The sequence below is a fragment of the Triticum urartu genome, chromosome 5A (assembly GCF_056163025.1).
Source record: "Triticum urartu cultivar PI428250 chromosome 5A, HENAU_Tu73, whole genome shotgun sequence".
In the NCBI taxonomy this organism is placed as follows: Eukaryota; Viridiplantae; Streptophyta; class Magnoliopsida; order Poales; family Poaceae; genus Triticum; species Triticum urartu.
Genome location: NC_141877.1, coordinates 280,572,801 through 280,583,987, shown reverse-complemented (window position 1 = coordinate 280,583,987; position 11,187 = coordinate 280,572,801). Strand labels below are relative to the sequence as shown.

The 11,187-nt window shown below is 46.9% G+C and overlaps 1 long non-coding RNA gene across 1 annotated transcript; it reads left to right on the top strand.

Annotated features, from left to right (window-relative positions):
• Positions 1 to 2,633: 2,633 nt before the first annotated feature.
• LOC147971064 (uncharacterized) lies at positions 2,634 to 10,679 on the top strand. The gene is made up of 2 exons (XR_015604499.1): positions 2,634 to 3,028; positions 10,380 to 10,679. It is a non-coding gene; the product is annotated as an uncharacterized LOC147971064 (long non-coding RNA).
• Positions 10,680 to 11,187: the final 508 nt, after the last annotated feature.

Sequence of the window (11,187 nt, the reverse complement as noted above, 5' to 3'; positions counted from 1 at the left end):
GGATTCAGCCTAAGAAAACGGGCTAAGTGGTCAACAGGTGGTGGTGGTGGATTGTTGTTGTTATTCCCCTGATTCTGATTCTGAACTAGCAACTGCATCAGGGTGTTCTGCTGCTGGATCAACTGAGTGAGCTCCGGTGGAAAGGCAAATCCGGGGTCACGTCTCGGAGGCATCTGAGGGTTTAGAAAAGATGAGGTATAAGAATAGAGGGGGTCTAAAGAGAAAACACTACCCATATGCACATGAGGCAAAAGCACACAATTCACTTCAATCAAACAAACAAGGCATACAATCGATCTAACTATCGCAAAAGTGCTCGGACTACTATATTTACATGGTGGACTACTACTACTGATGAGGTGGTCTACTAGAAATATTCTACGGTTGTAGATTCCATGATATCTGCTCCTGCTTCATCAACATAGTCATCATCGCTACTATCTGCTTCCGAGTCGGTGCCGTCGATGATGATGTAGTCTTCTGGGCTAATCTCCTTGGGTTCTTCGTCTTCGTCTACTGGTGTCGGGCCTCCCATAAATATTCCAATTTTCTTTGTTAGGTCGGCATTCTTATCCACCAATACTTCAATTTCTTCTTCATAATCTTCGCGCGTAGCCTTGAGTTCTTCCTCCAGTTCCCTGATTCTAGTCTTAGCCTTCTTCAGATCTATCATGTCGGCGCACATCTGGTTCTCCTGGCGTCGAATGTGCTGATTTAACTCCTGAATAAAAGCTGCAATTGATCTATCTTTCCTGGTGCTGATCATCTCCCAGTGTTCATCTCGGCGCCCACAAATCTGGTAGATAGTATCCTTGAGATCCTTGCGGTAGACTTCTCCGATGCGTCCCATGGCGATGTGAGCTGCCATACTCTTTCCTAGACTCCAAGTTGGTGCATCAAAAGAAAACTCTATGGGCTCAGTGACTGGCATGAACGTCCTTCCTGGAACTTGAACTTGAATCATCCAGCGCTCTTCTTCAGGTAAAGTGGCGTTGTAGGTTCCCGTGAAGCTTGGTATTCCTATGTTCAGGTATCTAGTGACTTCCCTCAAGTGGCGTCCAAAGGGTGTATCTTCATCCGGTTGTGTGAACTTGTTCCTTGCATCCGCCATCCTAAAGAGTAGAAAAGATGAGAGGTCAGAAAAGAAGAGAGTGAGTAGTGATCTAGGTTTTTAGCTTAGTGGTCGTGTCCTACAGTCAGCGTGTGCTCTGATACCATCTCTGTAGCGACCAGACCTCAAACAGTCTGATCTCTGTGCTCCGGTGTCATTCCTGGATCAGTAATGCTGACACCACACAATACTCGGAGGATTTATAGCAGAGTAGCAATCACACACTTATTACATCGAGTGTCTCAAAAGAGAACTTATTACAATAAATATGGCTTAAGGCCATCTAATAACGATAACAGCGGAAGGCTTGGAAGATAAGTGAGTCCATCAACTCCAACGGCAGTTTCCTGGCCGGGTACGGCCCGGAGTCGGTTCGCGTTTTTTTTATAAATCCGCTCGGAAGAAAAATAAAAAGAAATACTAAATGGACTCCAAAAATCACGAAATAAATTTTGCCGGGTTCCTAAAATCAAGCCCGATAAAGTGATATCTGGGCCCAAACTACAACTTTGAAAAACGCGCATTTTTCCTAAATTCAAATAAAAATACCGAAAAACTCCGAAATAAATCTTATTTGATTTTTTTATTAAATCCTCAATATTTCTATATTTTGGGAAAGTCATTTTATTCCCTCTCTCATATTTTTGAAATAGAAATAATTGATGATAAAATAAATAAAATCAAATGATCCTGTTTACATAATTTGAGAAAACTCAAATATGTAAATAACGAAATCCCCAACTCTCTCCGTGGGTCCTTGAGTTGCTTAGGATTTTCTAGGATCAAAACCAAAAATAAAATATGATATGCATGATGACCTAATGTATAACATTCCAAATTGAAAATTTGGGATGTTACACCCTGTAAGAGTCAGTTCTCCCGAAGTTACTCTTTACTTCCCCACTTAAATCTCGGGACGAGATTTCTTGTAGTGGAGGAGATTTGTAACACCCTGAGAATCATGCAACAGTAATCTCCCCCTAATGGTGGCCATGTCATCATGATTACTATGCAAATGGCCACTTGTCCAAAATCAAAGTAAAATTGAAATTTAAATGCAAGTCAAATATTTATTTCTTCAAAAAGTAAAACTAAAATGTTTGCCTTATTCTATAAATTCCCCTAATCATTGTCATGTTGAAACCAACTTCGTTTGACTCATGAATATATTCCTAGGAAATTAAGAAGTGGCCCAACATCAAGTAAAATGGCCTTTTCAAAATAAACAATTATTTATTTGACTCCAAGCGCCTCCAAACCTTGTGTGCCAACTCAAACTATTGTCTAATATTTATGTACCAAAGTTCATGTTCACCAAAATTCATTTGGTATTAAAAATAGGGCTTAAAAATAAGATGCAAAGCGGAGGAGAAATAAAAGATACATAATTAAAAAAACAAAGGAGTATGTTTTTTAGGCAAAAACAAAGGGGTATGTGGCACTGTGCACTTGGCCCAATAGACTACAGTAGCTGGCCCAACCCAACCTGGTCATCTCTCTCCTCGCTACAGGAGCAGGAGGGCCGTGGCGGCCATCCACCCGCCGTGACTGAGGCTGGGCGATGTGCCGGCCATCGGGCACCTCTCCGGTGCCCTTAAGACCGACGCCGCGACCTTCCCTCCCGAACCCTAGCCGCTTCCCCCTCTCTCGCGCCATTGCTCGCTCCCCCGCACACACACCAGTACGGTCGTCGCAGCGTCGTCGCCGCTGCCGTGGCCTTTGACCTCCCCTCGCCACTCCGTCCTGTCCAGGAGCTCTGTCTGCCTCGTCTACCTCCTCTACGAGCACCAGTTTGAGTCCCCTCGCGCTACATCGACCGGATCGAGTCATCTTCCTCCTACGGCTGCCGTGGAGCTTCGGTCGATCTGCACCATCCCGGCAACCCCGGCCTCCCTGACCATGTCCACGAGCTTCACGGTGAGCTTCTCCCCTGATTCCCCCTCCTTTGTCCATCGACCCGTTGCCGTAGGCCGCCATCCGCTAACTACCATGGCCGCGCCCGAAGTTTGCAGTGTGTGCGCGTTTGCCGTGCTTCCACCATGCCCTGGCCGCACTCGCCGTGACCCCTGCCCACGCCCGTCGCGCCCCGCCATGCTCCCCATGCGCCCGGCCTGCCTCCCGCACGCGCCTGCCCTGCTCCGTGTCGTCGTTTGCTGCTACTGCTCGCTGCTGCTCTTGCATACTGCTACTGATTTTGCCTTGCTACTGGTGCTCTTCTACTGCCGCTGCTGCTCTAGACTACTACTGCTACAAGCCACTGCTGCTGCTCCTCACTTCTGCTACTCCTCGCCGCCTCCCCTGCCTGCTGCTTGAGCTGCTTGCTCCCGCCACTAGCTGCTCTTGCTGATATGCCGGTGCTGCTGCTGTGCCTCTGCCCCGTACACCGACACTGTTAACTTAGGTAGTTCAGTGCTAATTGTTGGAAGTAAACCCAGTATCAGATTACATGTACGTATAGGAATCCAACGAGTACTTGAATTAGTGACCATGTAGGATTAGTCTTCTCTTCTAATTCGGTCAAGTAACCTGGCATATACGTGTGTAAAACCCCTTGTAAATCGAACCGTGAGTTTACAAGACAATAAAGTAATCATCATGCCCATGGAAATCCAATCGGTTTCTAGTGTACGTGCATGCGTGTGAGTCAGCCGGCTAGTAAATCAGATTAACCGGCCAAAGCTGTTGTGTGGTACTGCGGACGTGTTAATCAATTGGAGGCTAGCTTTGTACTACGGTGCAACTCGACGTAAATCACTTTGTTGTGTTTGTCAGCGAGCTTTGTTAGTCATCGTCATTCGTCGTAGGTCGTATCGCCTTCGTCGGAAGTGCCTGGTATTGAGCCAACACTAATTAGATTAGCTAGTTATCTATTTAGTTTAATGTGCATATGACATGTGGACCCCGCTAATAATTTAAAGGTTAAGGTAAGTTAAAAATATCTAGCCTATGACATGTGGGCCACACCTTCCCTTTTGACCCATCATTATGACTTGGTCAACTCGTTTTGAAACAAAATCAGAATATTAGAAATTCAATTAAACATTGAAAAATCATATAAAATAATCTATAATTTAGATGAAAATAATTTATATATCAAAGTTGCTCAGAAAAATGTGACGAATCCGAATATGCCACCCACATACCTGTCACATACCTCTAGCATAGCGAACATGGATCCGTCCCTGTAACACCCTCGTTGCGACTATAGCTCCCACGTGTCGAGGCACGACTTAGAGACATAATCGCATTGAAGGCATATGTCGCAAGTTAGGGAATCTTCACAACATCCCATGTAATATGAATAATAAAGGGGAGAACGTAGTTGGCTTACACTCGCCACGTCAATCAAATACATAAATAACATTACATCATCCAAAACACTCATGGCCCGACTACGGCGCCAAAATAGAAGAAAACCCAACATGCGACAACGGTCCCAATCACCCCCAACTGGGCACCACTACTGATCATCGGGAAAGAAAACATAGTATCGTTGAGAGTCTTCGTCGAACTCCCACTTGAGCTCATACGCGTTTCCTGGAGCGGAATCATTGGGCCTTGCATCTGGTGTAATAGTAATCTGTGAGCCACAGGGACTCAGCAATCTCGCACCCTCGCGATCAAGACTATTTAAGCTTATAGGAAAGGAAAGGCAAATATATGTGGAGCTGCAGCAAGCGACTAACATATATGGTGGCTAACTTATTCGCAAAGGAAAGCGAGAAGAGGAGGCAAGGCGCGAGCGAGAAACTAGAGAGCAACCTGCGCAAACATTACTCCAACACCGTGTCCACTTCCCGGACTCCGCCGAGAAGAGGCCATCACGGCTACACACTCAGTTGATTCATTTAAATAATTAGGGTTCAAGTTATCTACAACCGGACATTAACAAATTTCCATCTGCCCATAACCGCGGGCACGGCTTTCGAAAGTTCAAACCCTGCAGGGGAGTCCCAACTTAGCCCATGACAAGCTCTCACGGTCAACGAAGGAATAGACCTCCTCCCAAGACGTTCCGATCAGACTCGGTATCTCGGTAACTCAAGACACTTCGACAGGTTAAAACAAGACCAACAACACCGCCCGAATGTGCCGACAAATTCCGATAGGAGCTGCACATATCTCTTTCTCAGGGCACACTCAGATTGTCCTAGGTACGGGTAGGCCAGCCCAGAGTTGCCCCTGGTGGCCACCGGTAGCTGACAGGTGGACCAACACTCAGAGGAGCACTGGCCCGGGGGGGGGGGGGGTTAAATAAAGATGACCCTTGAGTCTGCAGAACGCAAGGGAAAGAAAGGCTAGGTGGCAAATGGTAAAACCAAGGTTGGGCATTGCTAGAAAAGCTTTAATCAAGGCGAAATATCAAGGGGTTCCCATTATAACCCAACCGCGTAAGGAACGCAAAATCCGGGAACATAACACCGATATGACGGAAACTAGGGCGGCAAGAGTGGAACAAAACACTAGGCGAGAGGCCGAGCCTTCCACCCTTTACCAAGTATATAGATGCATTAAGATAACATGGCAATATAATGATATCCCAACAAGTAAATAAATGATGTTCCAACAAGGAACGGCCTCCAATCTTCACCTGCAACTAGCAACGCTATAAAAGGGGCTGAGCAAAGCGGTAACATAGCCAATCAACGGTTTGCTAGGACATGGCGGGTTAGAGTTTCAACATGGCAATTGGGAGGCTGACAAGCAAAAGGTAGGCATCGTAGCATTGGCATAGCAAAAGAGCGAGCAAACTAGCATAGCAAAGATAGTAGTGATTTCGAGGGTATGATCATCTTGCCTGCAAAGCTGTCAGAGTTGACTGGATCCTCAAAAGCAAACTCAACGGGCTCCTCGTTAGCGAAATCGTCTCCCAGCTCTACCCAAACAAGACAAACAAGCAACAAGGATACAATCAACCACGTGCAAGGATCAAACGACATGATGCAATGATGATATGCTATGCGGGATGCGATGCGGGATGCAAAATGCAAGATATGACAAAAAATGCATGGACCTGGCCTCAACTTGGAAATCCAAGAGTGCCACTGGAAAGATGAGATGAAATCGCTTGAAAACGATAAAAGGAACGCCGGATCCGGAGTTACGGTTTGGAAATGGCAAGCATTTCAAAAATGACACCGGTCTGCGATTTACAGCAAGTAGGCATCTAAATGCAATGAGATGAACATGCTACAGCCACCAAACATGACAACAAAATACATGGCAGGGATGCACACAAGATGCTTAACAAAAGACTAGCACTGATCTACGGCCAATTCATCCATTATGAGGTTCAAACAAGCATGGCAAAAACGCAAATGCAAAACTGATCTCAGACTTAGTGAAATCAACACTTGTCTGAAATTTCAGATCACGAAGCCCTCTTCGGAGCAGCAAAACAACATGATACATGACCTGATTAAGACAAGTAAGAACATGGCATGGAGCTACTCAACAAGCTTAACAAAAGACCCAAAGTGACCTGGGGCCAAAAGGGTTCACAAAATATACTAACGGGCACACGAACATAGCTAAAACACAATCAGTTTTCAGACTTAGTGAAAACTGAGACATGCTGAAATATAACTCACGAAGGCATGTAAACGAGCTCGATGCACTCACTACGGTGCAAGTCATGGCAAAGCAAGCAAACATCCATTAAGAAGACACAAAATGCTAGCTAGACATGACAAGAACAATGGCATAGCATGCACGGATCAACTACAATAACATCGGCAAAATCGCAAACAAGTTGATGATCTGCCCAGATTCACAACGAAGCAAAAGTAGAGCTCGATTGACTCAAGCTAGGGTGCTCCATAATTGCAAACAAAGGCATGGATGGATAGAGCACTACAACATTAACAAAACTCCCTTACTGATCATCCTCAAAAGAGGCATGGATCACTAGGAAACAACACGAACATATGGCATCATGAACTAAATAATCCCAGACTTAGTGAAAACTACTAAGTCCCTGAAAACAGATTTACCGGGTGCCTCACTTTGCAAGCTTGCACAAGTCACCACACACATCACAAAAATGCATGGGTTGCACCTCTGGAAAGAAGTCAAAATCCTTAACAAAACATATGAAGGACTCACAGGCATATCATGCACACAATAAACATGGCAAAAATGACAAAAGTCTAAGATGAACTAGCAGATCTGACAATTAACTCACGAAGCCTCTTTCTAACAGCATTTCGGGCATCAAGATGCACTCAAATGAAAATGATGCAATGGAATGAAATGATGTACTCGTCGAGATGAACATTTCGATATGCTATATGCCCAAATCGGAGCTACGGATGCAAAGTTACGGGGCCTCGAACAGGAGCATATGGAGTAAAAAATCTAGGGACTTAGCAAAAAAAACAACCTCTGGATCTGGATCTAGGGTTCGCACGGAAACCGAGGCGCGGCGCTGCACTGTTCACCGGTCGGCGCGGAAGCCGAGGACGACCGGCGCCGGAGCCGGTGGAGATCGCCGGCGAGGGAGAAGAAGGCCGGGGCGGCGAGGGTGGCCGCGGGGGGCGGCGCTCGCCGTGGAGGGAGGCGGCGGAGCTCCGGCCACCGGAGTCGAGTGGCGGGGCGCTCCGGCCACCGGAGTTGAGGAAGGAGGCGGCGGGGCGCTCGCGGGAGGAGCCGGGCGGCGGGGCGAAGAAGACGGGCCGCGGGGGCCGGCTTCGGGCTCCCCGGCCCGCGGCGGCGGCGAGGTGGCGGCTGCCACGTGGCACGTGCTGAGAGGGCGGCGGACGTTGTCCGGCCGGCGCGAGGGGATTTAGGGTTTCGGAGGGGGAGAGAGATCCGAAAAACGGGGGGTCTATTTATAGGCATAAGTGGAGTTAGGAGAGTCCAAATGAGGTGCGGTTTTCGGCCACGCGATCGTGATCGAACGCTCTAGGACATAGAGCAGAGTTTGGTGGGTTTTGGGACAAATTGGAGGGGTGTTGGGCTGCAACACACACGAGGCCTTTTCGGTCCCTCGGTTAACCGTTGGAGTACCAAACGAAGTCCAAATGGTACGAAACTTGACAGGCGGTCTACCGGTAGTAAACCAAGGCCGCTTGGAAAGTCTCGGTCCAGTCTGGAAATGTTTAATCCCCACACACGAAAGAAAGCTAGAAATGACCACCGGAGGAGAACGAAGCGCTGGAATGCAAAACGGACAACGGGGAAAATGCTCGAATGCATGAGACGAACACGTATGCAAATGCAATGCACATGATGACATGATATGAGATGCATGACAACGACAACAACACACGGAGACGAAACCCAAACCCGAGAAAATAAATATAACTTAACGCCGGAAACGACAAGAGTTGGAGTACAAATGGGGAAAGTTACATCCGGGGTGTTACAGTCCCCTTCGATTCATTTGTCCGGAAAATGCCAAACTCATTTCCTGGATGTTTTTCCCCTTCGCCTGTATCGAGTAGTACTGCGTTAGGTCACCCCTAGCACATCGTTTTACCATGTTATATGCTTTATGATGCTTTGTTTTTTTATATTTATTGTTTCTTCCCCCTCTTCTCTCCGGTAGACCCCGAGATCGATGTCGCCCCTGTGATCGACTACGTCACCGACGACCCCTCCTTGCCAGAGCAACCAGGGAAGCCCCCCTTTGATCATCCGGATATCGCCCATTTCCTTTCTCTCATGCTTGCATTAGATTTTGCTACTGTAATTGTTTGCCCCTATTCTGATGCATAGCCTGCTTTTGTATCCTGCTTATTGTTACCTTACCTGCTTATCCTAAACTGGTTAGTATAGGTTGGTTAGTGATCCATCAGTGACCCCCATCTTGTCCTTGTTGCCCCTGCTTCATCATCGAAGACCCGATCAACGGGATCGAAGACCAGGCCCCGGCACCGCACATCACTTTCCCCTTTTGTTGCTCGACTCTGCAGAGTTACCATCGAGTGCCGAGGGTGGAACCTCATACATCACTCATGATGAGATCTTTGTAGTATATCTATCAGGTTGTGGTCATCGAGGGTGATTTCCTCCTTAACCACTTCCGATACGGCTCTGTCGTGCAACCCCTTAAGTGTGAACCTCGAGGGTGGATCCTCTTACATTCACCTTGATGATTACTTCGAGTGGAATTCACCGGGGGTGATTCCTTGAGTTTTCCCCTTGGTGTTAGACACACAGTTACTATGATTACTATGAATTTACTCTGAACCCAGTTACTAAAGACGGGTCGGCCCTGAGGGGTACCCGCGCGGGCATATTTGCGAGTGATGTGGAGACGGGTTGACCTGGAGGGTGCCCGCGAGATACTTACGTGGCACGGCCGGGCATTCTTAGCCCTTGCCTCAAGTACTCAAGACGGAGCGACGGGGTCACACCTTTCATGAGTCTCTGCTTGTTACCGCGCGTTCCTAATCCACTACGATTTGGATATTTGATCCGAGGGGCCTCTGGCCTGATAGCACTAACCATCACGTGGGCATAGTATGGGCGTTCTGCGTCGTATGCATTAGCCGAAGCTTAATCGACGTCAGCGACTGAGCGACGCGCGCCGGGTTGGACTGGTAAGCTCCTGCCTTTTTAGGGAGGTATCTATGTCTGCTCACCGGCCGCCCTCACAACGTGCAGGAGTTCCCGGGGAGATGGCCCATGACCCCTGGGGGCATAGGTTTAGTCCGGCGTGCTGGCCTCTCTATTAAGCCTAGGTCAGGTTGCGGCGTATTGTTTGGCCGAGGCCGGGCATGACCCAGGAAAGTGTGTCTGGCCGGAGTTAATCGAGCGTGGTGGGTAAGTTGGTGCACCCCTGTAGGGAAGAAAACATCTATCGATAGCCTGTCCTACGGTAACGGACACTTGGAGTTGTATCCCGATCGATACAACTAGAACTGGATACTTGTGATGAGAAATGGATTGTGATGAGAAATGGATTGTGATGAGAATTGGATAGTATGGATCTGGGATTGCTTTCTCGCAGGGAGTCGAGAAAGGATCTCTGGCCGAGGTTGATAACACTACTACTACTTTAGTTTATGCTACCCTACTCCCTCCTGTTGTTGCAAGATGGTGGTTTCCTGAAGATGCTAGTCTTCGATAGGACTAGGCCTTCTCTCTATTCTGGCATTTCCGCAGCCCAGTCCACATATACAACCTTCCTTTGATAATGTTGCATATGTAGTATAGATCCTTGCTTGCTGAGTACTTCAGATGAGTACTCACGGTTGCTTTGCTCCCTCTTTTTCCCCTTTTCCTTTATTTCCGGATGTTGCAACCACATGTTGGAGCCTAGGATCCAGACAACACCACTGACGATTACTACTACCCCGAGGGTGCCTACTACTACGTGGAGGCCGCCAACGACCAGGAGTAGTTAGGAGGCTCCCAGGCAGGAGGCCTTGCCTTTTCGATTGTTGTTGCTTTTGTGCTAGCCTTCTTAAGGAAAACTTGTCTAACTCATGTCTGTATTCAGATATTGTTGCTTTTGCTGACTCTTGTGTTTTCGAGCTTATGTATTCGAGCTCTTGAGGCCCCTGGCTTGTAATATAAAGCTTGTATTATTTTAATTTGTGTCTAGAGTTGTGTTGTGATATCTTCCCGTGAGTCCTTGATCTTGATCGTACACAGTTGCGTGTATGATTAGTGTACGATTGAATCGAGGGCGTCACATAAAGATTGGGAACTCGACAAAGTTAAAGAGTCAGGTATTAAACTTAAATATGATTGTGCAAATCTTTTATGGATACCGATGCTTTTCAAAAGTTTAGCACTAAGTATGGACTTGACTCTGAGATAGTAGCCTCCTTTTGTGAATCATTTGCTACTCATGTTGATCTCCCTAAATAGAGGTGGTTTAAATATCACCCACCTATTAAAGAAGAAACTAAAGAACCGGTACCAGTTAAAGAAGAAACTATACTTTATAATGTTGATCCAGTTGTTCCTTCTGCTTATATTGAGAAACCACCTTTCCCTGTTAGGATAAAGGAACATGCTAAAGTTTCAGCTGTGGTTAACAAAAGCTATATTAGAACACCTAAACCTGATGAGCAAATTAAAGTAGAACCTAGTATTGTTATGGTTAAAGATCTCTTGGAAGA